The sequence below is a fragment of the Peromyscus californicus genome, unplaced genomic scaffold (assembly GCF_007827085.1).
Source record: "Peromyscus californicus insignis strain IS unplaced genomic scaffold, ASM782708v3 Scaffold_21__1_contigs__length_65335640, whole genome shotgun sequence".
NCBI classification, from domain to species: Eukaryota; Metazoa; Chordata; class Mammalia; order Rodentia; family Cricetidae; genus Peromyscus; species Peromyscus californicus.
Genome location: NW_026294514.1, coordinates 31111485 through 31122911, shown reverse-complemented (window position 1 = coordinate 31122911; position 11427 = coordinate 31111485).

Genomic DNA, 11427 nt, shown 5'->3' with positions numbered 1-11427 from the left:
TTACTTCACACCCCTGGAGTCTGTCGATGACATTCAGGAAAAAAGTTCAAGATAAACAAACATGGCCTGATCATTTGAATATTTGGGCATAAGTTTCTTATCCTTGGCTTTTCTTCTTTTGGTAGAATTCATCAGAACTTCTGAATCAACTCTTTTCTTCAGAGCTTACCCTAACAAAATTAGTTTTTTAAAAATTGTTCCTCCTTTCTTTGCCTGTCACAGGGAAATCCTCAGCCTGTGAAATATAAGAAAATAAAAGCATGTTAGTCATTTATTGGGTTTAATGGAAAAGGACATATTGAGGACATGGATATTAGTTGATAAAAATTTCTACAGGTTACATGGTTCTATCACCCAGCAGGGCTGTCAGCCTGGTGTGGGGAGCCCTCCCAAGTCCCCCGATTTCCTAATCATTGTACCTGCATCAAGGTTTCTCTATATAGGCAATCTTACACCTAGTAATTAATTTCATTAGCAATGAAAGGAACAAGACACACTATAGCCCTCCCTACTGCTTGAAACAGAGGCCTACTGCTTCTGACTGGATACACTCTGGTTCCCCCCGTACATCAATCATTCTGTAAATTAGAAACCAACCATTACCATTAAGATCTGCATCATTCAGCCTTGCTATCATTAACATCTCTTCTTCCCCAGTGTGCATCCAGCGGATGGCATCTGCCCCACATTGGAGAGCCAGGAGTCCCATTTTTTCCAATTTACATATGTTACAGTCATTTTCATGAAGGGGGATTTAAAGATATTTAATTTAACTGGACCGCAGAAAACATCAGTCTTGAAACTTTACACTCTGCAAATATAAGATTAGAAATATTAAAATTTGCAGTTTTAGAGGGAAATCATGTGGCTAATATCATTTGTCAGTACGGTTTGGGTTTGTGGACAATAATTGATTAATGAATTGTCCATTTATTGCTTTTCCCATAGTCAAATCCTATATGTCCTGATGGTTCAACAATGTACACTTTAATCAATGATGTCTTTGCCCTGGAACAGAAATGCCGATACGAGGCTAAATGTATTTACTGAGGACAGAGTTCAGCAGAGCCTCTCAGTTACAGAAAGCAACAGTAATATGACACTTGTGGATCACTGTCAACTGAGTGTTGGGGAGAGAGAACAGTCAAGAGACACTTGTATTCATTAAGAGCGTTCTGATCATCTACGCTGGGCATTGTCGAGCTAACTAGACAATTTATTTTATGTTCAGAACTTGTGTCTGTTCACATCTGTATTGGCTAGTTGTGTGTGTGTGTGTTTGTTTTGTCAACCTGACACAAACTAGAGTCATCTGGGAAGAGGGATCATCAGTTAAGGAATTGTCACTATCAGATTGGCTTGTAGGCAAGTCTGTGGGACATGTTCTTGATTAATGATTGATGTGGGCAGTACCACGCCTGGGCAGGTGGTTCTGAGTTTTATAAGGAAAGTAGAGGTAGCTGAGAAATCCATAGGGAACAAACCAGCAGGCAGGCTTCCTCCATGGTCTCTACTTTACAGTTCCTGCCTTTAGGTTCCTGCTTTGTCTTAGTGCCCTGACTTCCTGCAGTGATGGATTGTAAACTGAAAGATGTGGGATGAAATAAACCCTCTCTGCCTCCAAATTGCCTTGGGTAAAGATGTTATCACAGCAATAGAAACCTAGCTGGGAGAGCATCCCCCATACTTTGTGCCAACTTTCCTCTCTCACATGCAGTGTGTAGAAATCAGATGGGTCTATGTTGGAAACTGTAAACCGCTTAGCTGAGCCTCACTTTCTACATCTGTAAAATGGATATTCGGTGAGGCAAAAATCTAAAGTGTAAATAAAAATTGTTCTTTTGTCTTTAGGTGCCCAGACCCAACCTGACTGTGATGGTTTGTACAAGAAGAGCCCCATAGACTAACATACTTAAATGTCTGTTTCCCAGATGGTGGAACTGTTTGGAAAGGATTGGGAGGTGTGGCTCTGTTGGAGGAAGTATGTCACTGGGAGTGGGCTTTGAGGTTTCAAAACCCCACACCATTCCCAGTGTGCTCTCCTTCTCCTGCTGTCTCGTGCTTATGGATCTGGATGTAAAGTTCTCAGCTACTGCTCCAGTGTCTGCCTGCCTGCCCGCTGCCATGCTCCCCAGCATGGTGATAATGGACTAACCTCCTGAAACTGTAAGCAAGCCCCCAGTTAAATGCTTTCTTTCATAATTTGCCTCAGTCATGGTGTCTCTTCACAGCAACAGAACAGCAACTAGATTAGCTGAGTGTAAATAGAAATTTATCCTTGTATATTTCTTTGGAAAAAATGCAGCATACACTTTCTAGCTTTTCTATAAGTTTAAGTTTTAAAATCAAGAGTAAGATAGAACATCATCACTTTTTTTTCCATTTCAAGATGGCATCCAAGAACATATATATTTCCGCCCCCGTGAATGTCACTAAAATTATAGTACAATAAAAGGGAATAAAAGCTAAAGTGTTCAAAGGAGACTTTTGTAGATCATGGAGTTTAATGTATTTCTAGAATATAGAGGGAGAAGTTGCTATTTTATTAAAGATTTCTTGAGGAGATTGCAGCTTAGTGCATTGTGGAATGTAGACACATGAGAGAAGAGAACCTGTCTTAGTCATTTTTTGTTACTGTGATAAAATACTCCAGTGTGGTTACAGGTTCAAGGATGACAGAAAGATTTGTCAAAGGACAGAGAAGAGCTGAAGACAGGAGGACACACAAAAGCTGGCTGACATCTGATCCCTCCTTATTTGTCCCCAGGTGAGAAGGCAAGAGAGTGCTCTGCGCTAAGGAGACGACTCAGCTGGAGGGGTAGAGACAGTTGGGTCTCCAAGGAGAAGATCTCTTACTGGTCTCTAAGCTCCACACATGAACTTTCATATCATATCTGTTATGACTTGGGGAGTAACTCAGTGGAAAAGCTTATGCTCAGTATGTGGAAAACCCTAGGATCAACCCCAAGCACTGTAAATATAAATAAATAAATAAATAAATAGATAGATAGATAGATAGATAGATAGATAGATAGCAAAACAATCAGGGCAATAATGAAACAAGAGAGAACTCTGGAAAATCAGAACATTTGGTACTATATACTTCTTTATTTTTAAATTTTTTTCACTGCATTGGTGTTTTGCTTGCATATATGTCTGTGTGAGGGTGTTGAGTCCCTTAAAACTTACAGACGGTTGTGAGCTGCATGTGAGTGTTGGGAATTGAACCTGGGTCCTCTGGAAGAACAGGCAGTGCTCTTAACTGCTGAACCATCTCTTCAGCCCAGTAATATACATTTTAAATTAATATAATCATTGGAAAATGAAATCAAGGAAATTTTTGAAAGAACAATAGCAACAGTAACAAACTCCTAAGAAGCTAAAAATAAAGAGAAACAAAGAGATGCAGATGATCAACATATTCAATTAATAAAATTAGAAAATGGGCCTCTAAGAGACAAGAAGTTTTTTTTCTAAAGTCCCATATCTTTTGCTTTATTCTTAATGCCCTTCATACATCTTAAATGTTTGTCTTTTAAGTCATTTGAAAGTTCCAGAATCATCCATGCCACTGTGACATTTTAGAGTATCGTAACTGAAAGATGGTGACAAATCTTCCCAAGAGAAACAACTCACAGGGAATGAGAATTGACTACATCAACCCCATGGACAGCAAACTTCTGAGGGGAAAATGTTTTAGAGGGTCTGGAGAGATGGCTTAGGGGTTTTGAGTGCTTGCTGCTCTTGGAAAGGACCTAAGTTTGGTTCCCAGCATTCCTTTTGGGTAGTTCACAACTGCCTGTAACTCTAGATCCAGGATAGCTGATGCCCTCTTCTGGCCTCTGTAGAAATCTACATATATGGCATAAATGTATACACACACACACACACACGCACACACACACACACACACACACACACACACACACACACACACACACACTGATGACGGCAATTGTGAAGAAGGGCAGTATTGGAGTTGTCTGTTGATCTGCAGCTCTAATTAACTGTTTGTGGGGTCAACCTCTCACAAACAGTGTCCTAAGCCTCACATCTGAGACAGTCTAACCATCCAAAGTCAGGTCTCCAAACACAAGAGATTAGGTAGAGAGCCAAAGCCAGCTGTGTGGGCTGGTCTGTGCCAGGAATCCCAGCACGAGGGAGGTGGAAGAAGAAGGATTAGCAACCGAAGACCAGCCTAGACTAGGTGAAGATGCCCTATCTCACCTTCCCTACAAGAACAACAAAAACCCAACTCCACAGAAAAATAAGACTGTGTTTTACATATTGTGTCAAGGTTAATTTTCTTTTGATTGAAGTTTTCAAACATAAAACACGGTGGAAACAGTGGATCCTCAGAACACAAATAATTTAATTTAACAAAATCTTTTTGTCAGCACAAATTCTTGTGAATTTACATGATCCTCAAAGTTTAGTGAAATCAGTGACTATGTTCTTTGATTCTTTTGATGTGTGTGTGTGTGTGTGTGTGTGTGTGTGTGTGTGTGTGTGTGTGTGTGTGTGGTAGGTGCATGTGTATCAAGTATTCTGCTCTACCACTCTATGCCTTATTCCCTTGAGACAGGTTCTCTCAGTAAACCTAAAGCTAGTCTGTCAGTCAGCAAGCCCTAGGGGTCTTTCCATCTGTCTTCTCACAGCACCATGGTTAACAGTGCACACATAACCATATCTAGCTTTTTAGACAAGTTCTGGGGACTTAAACTCAGTTCCTCATGCTTGAGCAGTGAGTGTTCTCATTCACGGAGCCGTGTCCTGAGCCCATCTCCACTTTATTTTTTTGGACAGGGTCTCTCACTGAACCTGGAGCTTGCAGATTCTTCCAGGCTGGCTGGCTAGCAAACCCTAGGTATCCTCTTATGTCTGCCTTGCTAGTGTAGAGATTGCCTGTTCAGTTTTTATGGAGGTGCAGAGGATCGAACTCAGGACCTCATGCTTGTGAGCAAGTGTTTTACAGATCGAGCCATTTCCCCAGCCCTCTACTTTGCTCCTTTTTTCAAAGATTGATCTATATTTTATGTGTGTGACTGTTTGCCTGCATGTATGTATGTGTAACGTGTGTATGCAGTACCCACAAAGACCAGAAGAGGACTTTGGATCCACTGGAACTGGAGTTAGAAATGGTCATGAGCTGTATGTGGGTTCTGAGAACAGAAATGGGTCCTCTGAAAGAGCAGGCAGTGTTCTTAAACACTGAGTGGTTCTCCAGCCCCCACTTTAAATCTTAAGGAAAGCAAAAAACCCAGCATTTTACAAAAATGTATATAAGAATTAATTGATTCTTCCATTTTGCATTTTATTATTATGCAAATAATCTGATAGTTTTAATGCAGGAAGTATCCTTAATTTGTTTTTTTTTAGAGAAAGAAAGAATCAATGTGCCTTATATCTTTTTTTAAACTAATTAAAATGTTTGCATGCCTAATGCTCTCTTTTACTGCTAATGGGCAAATGATAATATAAGCTAACAAGACTTATCACAAGTTGTGTTTTCTAGAATCTGAATGTAAGACAGAGTTTGTGGTATGAGACGTTTCTTAGAGATCAATACCTGTGAAAAGATTCAGGAAGAGGCAGAATTGGGGGCTGGGAATGTAATTCAGTGATAGAGCCCTTGCCTGACATGCATGAGTCACTGGGTTGATATTTATTTACTACCTAGCAACCCACATCATGAAAGGAGGAGGAGGAGGAGGAGGAGGAGGAGGAGGAGGAGGAGGAGGAGGAGGAAGAGGAGGAGGAGGAGGAGGAGGAGGAGATGATGGAGGAGGAGGAGGAGGAGGAGGAGGAAGCAGAAAAGACGAAGTGCAATGCAGATCCACGGAATTCCTGACTGGAAGGGAGGGATCAATTAAATATTGTCTACTAAAATTGTCTCAAATTGGATAGAAACGGCTGGACCCATTTTCTGAAAGTAGATGCTGGTCACAGGAAAAAGCAGGACCTCTGCCGCTCAGAGGAGGAGCTGTGAGCCAAAAACTGGGGGCGGGGGGCAGATGGCCTTCCTCACACCTGGGCAAAGAGGTCTCCCTTGGAGGTGAATGTGACTGATTCATCTTTGGGTATACCACACCTTTGGTTTATTAGATGCCCAAGAAGAGGTATGAAGTACAGCTCACTATGGCAACCATATGTTATGAATTGAGAATGCTGTTCGCTGGGCTGTGCCCCATAGCCACTGGGAGAAATGACTTTGCAGGTAGTGCCAGCCATCTGTTTTTGGTCAAGACTGTTAGATGAAGGTGGAAAGGGCACATGCTGAGAGATTCAGGGAGGGGTGGGAGAGGGGGGCTGGAGGTAGATACATAGATGTATGTATGAAATTGTCAAAGAGTAAATAATTTTAAACAGAGAATGTTGGGAAGACCCACAGCCTTCCACACTCTTGGAAATGATACCTCTTGCCTACTCTCGCTTATTCTGCATCCTTTGGTTTTTGCCTTGGTTTTCTGTGGATCGTGGGGTTCTGGTTGGGGAATGAGGTCGTGTCTCTTTATCTAGCCTGGGTTGGTCTTCAGTTCCTAGTCCTTCTTCCTTCCTTCACCACCTTCCTCCACTGGGATTCCTGGCACATACCAGCCCACACAACTGGCTTTGGCTCTCTACCTAGCCTCTTGTTATTAGAGACCTGATTTTGGACTGTTAGACTGTCTCAGATGTGAGATTTAGAGCACTGCGTGCAGGAGCCTGACCCAAACAGTAAGTTGAGTTCGTGTACAATGACGAGCCCCTATGCAACCCTTCTTGATCACCACTGTCAGACGCAAGGCTGCAGGCCAGCAGGATCAAGGTGGCTGAGTAAGTCGAGAACTCAGTCAAGGCAAAGCCAGTCTACTCTCAGTGAGAAGTGTCTCCAGAGATCATGGGAACCATCTCCTTGTAAGTCATTGCTGTCAGTAGTCACAGTTCTCCTTGTGGTGACTACCACTATTTAACATCACAAGTTCAGGGAGGCGGAGCCAACTCCAGTGTTCCTCAGCGGGTCATAGCCAACCACCCTATCTGGATGTTATGAGTGGATCAGACAATAAACTGTCCTCCACCTCTTCTCTCAGAATTTAGTTAAAGGCTACTTTCTCTGCATGAGAAATGTTTGGTGTTCAGCTATTTTTTTTTAAACCAGGGCAACTTATAGAACAAATAGTTTATTGGAGGATTACACTTTCAAAGGGTGTGCCCATGATCATTATGGTGGGGAGCAGAGCCGCAAGCAGGAAGACATGGTTCTGGAACAGTAGCTGAGAGTTTACACCTGATCCCCGAGTAGGAGGCTGGGAGGGAGCAAACTGGGAATGGCTGGGCTTTGAAACCTCAATGCCCATACCCAATGGCGCCTCCTCCAATAAGGACACAAATCTTAATCCTTCACAAACAGTTCTGCCAGCCGGTATATAAACTTATGTGAGGCATTCTCATTCCAACTGCCACATTCCACTTCCAGGTTCCCATAGGCCGTGGCCATACAGTAATGCAAACTGCATTCAGTCTAACTTCAAAAGTCACCGTGGCCTTTTACAATCTCAACATGGTTACACAGTCCAGAGTCTCTTCTGAGACTCAATGCACTCTCCAACTGTAACCCCTGTAAAAGCAAGAATCACATACTTTGCACACACAACGGCACAGAATATACATCACCATTCCAAAAGGGAGGAAATGGGGCATATGAGAAAATACTGGACCAAAGCAAAACTGAAACCCAGCAGGGCAAACTCAAAATCCTGTAGCTCCATATCCAGTGTCAAAGGATTTAGATGTCTCACCGTTTCCAGCTTTGCTGACTGCAACACACTTCTCTCTCTTGGGGTGGCTTCACTCCCTGCCTGCAGCTCTCCTTGATAGACATCACATGGCTCTAGCATCTCTAACATCTTGGGGTCTCCAACACAGTCCAGGCTTCACCTTTATAGCTCCATGAAATGATCTCTCAGAACCTCCATGCAGGGACCCCCCTGCCTCACACATGGCCTCAGTGTGTTTTCTTAACCACAGAGGAAGATTCCACAACCCTTTTACTCTTGTATCCTTCATGACTCTAAAGTCAGAAGCAGCACGGCTCTAGAGCAGTTGCTGAGAGTTCGTATCCATATCTGCAAGTAGGAGGCACACAGGGAGAGGGTGTCAAGTTGTTTTAAACATAATTCAACCCTGCCTGATGGACATTATAGCCCAAGGGGTCAGTAAGCTGTCTTTTGTTAAAACTAACCTGAAATGGGCCAGGCAGTGGTGGCGCACGCCTTTAATCCAGCACTCAGGAGGCAGAGGCAGGCAGATCTCTCTGAGTTCAAGGCCAGCCTGATCTACAGAGTGAGTTCCAGGAAAGGCTCCAAAGCCACACAGAGAAACCCTGCCTCAAAAACAAAAAAACCCACAACTAACCTGAAATGTTTATGTCTATATCTATATATGTTTTTATTACGTTTGTATGTGCTGTGTGTGTGTGTGTGTGTGTGTGTGTACATACCATAGTGACATGTGAAGATCAGAGGACACTTACATTCTCCTTCCACTCCATGGGTTCTGCAGATGGATCAAAATGAGATTGTTAGGCATGAGAGAACATGCCTTTCTCCATTGATCCATCTCACCAGCTCCTGAAATGTTTTTTTTTATTTATGCAAAAAAGGGTGTGTGTGTGTGTGTGTGTGTGTGTGTGTGTGTGTGTGTGTGTGTGTGTGTAGGTAATCCCAATCCCTCTTCCAGCCCACTAAGAACTAGTCTCAATTGGAAGGAAAGCTCACTGCTTCTCCTTCCTCCAAGTCAAAGTCTCTCTGCTAGATCCCCCCTCGGCCCTACTGTGGACCATGGGCCCATGGGCACCAACCCAAATATTCTTTCCCCACCAGTCATTCTGAAATTTGGCAGCACAGCAGAATCAAGTTTACCATGCATTGATTCCAGGGACATACCCTGGGCCTAGAGAATCAAGATTCTGAACTTCAAGCCAAGGAATGTATATTTTTAAGTTACACAGACTTACTTAATCTACAGCCAAATTTAGGAGTCACTGATCCACATAATGCCAAGTAATTGTTTTATTAGATTTAATAATTGGCCAGCTGGAACAGACATGTGTAGGTAGAGTTTTCCTGCCTGGCCCACAGTCAGGACAAATCTCTGTCACCTGCCAGTCCCACAGCCACTCAGACCCGACCAAGTAAACACAGAGACTTATACTGGGTACAAACTGTATGGCCGTGGCAGGCTTCTTGCTAACTGTTCTTACAGCTTAAATTAATCCATTTCCATTAATCTATACCTTGCCACATGGCTCGTGGCTTACCGGTATCTTCACATTCTGTTTCTCATCGTGGCGGCTGGCAGCATCTCTCTGACTCAGCCTTCCACTTCCCAGCTTTATTCTCCTCCTTGTCCCGCCTACACTTCCTGCCTAGCCAATGGCCAATCAGTGTTTTAATTATTGACTAATTAGCAACACATTTGCCATACAGAACATTCCACAGTAGACATGCGCATGTCTCTCAGGCGTTGACAGTGCGTTTTTCTCCAGATCTAATCCTGAAGTCCAAGATGTAAGTGTGACCCTTCCAAAGGCAGCAAAACCACATCTAGAGTCAGAAACTTAAGTTTCAACAAAAAGTGGGTTTATCCCGAAAGTAGTGAAGCTAAAAGGTCCCTTGCCTGAATTTGTATGTGTCCCCATAGCCACGTGTTCCTGGAGTTATAGGAGCATGATATGTAACTGCAAATTCTGGAAAGCTTTATTTCCTTCCAACTCAATTGCTCTTTAGCCCTATTACCCTCTGTGCTAAGTGGCTTGGGAGCTAGGACATTGCTATGGAATAATCCTCTAGTACACTGTAAAGATTTGTCATTCGAATTGGTTTAATAAAAAGCTGATTGGCCGGTAGCCGGGCGGGAATTATAGGTGGGACAACCAAGCTAGGAGAATGATGGGAAGAAGAAGGGCAGATTCAGAGGAGACACCAGCCAGCCACCAAGGAAGCAGTATGTGTAGAAAATCAGGTAACAAGCCATGAGCCACATGGCAAAATATAGATAAGAAGTATGAGTTAATTTAAACATAAGAGTTAGGTAGTAACAAGCCCAAGCTATTGGCTGAGCACTTATAATTTATATTAAGTCTCTGAGTCAGTTATTTGGGAAGCAGCTGCCAGTTATTTGGGAACAGGCAGTCGGGACAGGAAAACTCCACCAACAGGACACCACCAATATTTTTGGACTATAACAATAGACACTGATGAAGATACATATAACTTTGGTTGGTGAGAGGTTTATGTGGTTCACAGGCTCCTCATAGTTTAACTACTGCTAGCTGTCCTGATACAAAACACTTGTGGTTACAATCCAACCGCCATCTGTGCTTGCATACCTAACCTTGAGAAATGAAAGTGCCAGGTTCAACTTTACCTCAAATTATGCCGCAGCATTAGGGACAACAAGGGACAGCTGGCCAGTGAGCACCATGAGTTCAGACAGAGTGTTTAAGACCACTTCCTTCAATGGCACTGGAGAGATGGTTCTGTGGTTAGGAGTGCTTTCTGCCCTATTGTGAGGACTGGAGTTTGGATCCCAATGTATACAACCCCCGTACCTCTAGCTCTAGGGAACCCAATTTTCTCTTCTGGCCTCTGCGGGCACCTGCACACACACACACACACACACACACACACACACACACACGCACGCACGCACGCACGCACCCACACACACACACACTAATGGCTGGAGAGATGGATCGATAGTAAAGAGCTCTTACTGCTCTTCTAGAGGATCCAATTGCCAGTAACTCCAGTTCCATGGCACCTGACACACTCTTCTGGCTTTCTTGGGTTCCTGCATACACATGGTGCGTATAATAAACTCATGCAGGCACACATATACACATAAATAATAAATCAATCTTTTTTTAAAATGGTCAAGCTGTGGTGGCACATGCCTTTAATCTCAATACTCAGTAGGCATAGGCAGATGGATATCTGTGGGTTCAAAGCCACCCCGGTCTACATAGTGAGTTCCAGGAGAGCCAAAGCTACGTAGTGAGACCCTGTCTAAAAATAAGCCAAGCTGAAACAAGACCTGAAAAGCAGTGATGCCAATAAACATGCTAACATGGAAGTGGGAAAGCTCACAAGGTCTCGACCAAAGACAAGGAACTACAGGCAACTAAGGTATACCGAGAGGGGGAGAAACAGTTTTCTCCATGGAATAGCCTCCCGATTGCTTATCCAACACCAGTGTTTAGCCCTGAAAACACGTACAGACAAGTATCACTGTACAGAGTGAGCAGGTTGTATTCATGTGCTTAGGAATCTATATATGCGTGTGTGTGTGTGTGTGTGTGTGTGTGTGTGTGTAACAAAGGAAAAGAGGCCATGAATTTGAGAGAATGGGGGTACAGGGGAGGGTTTGGGGGAAGGAAAGGGA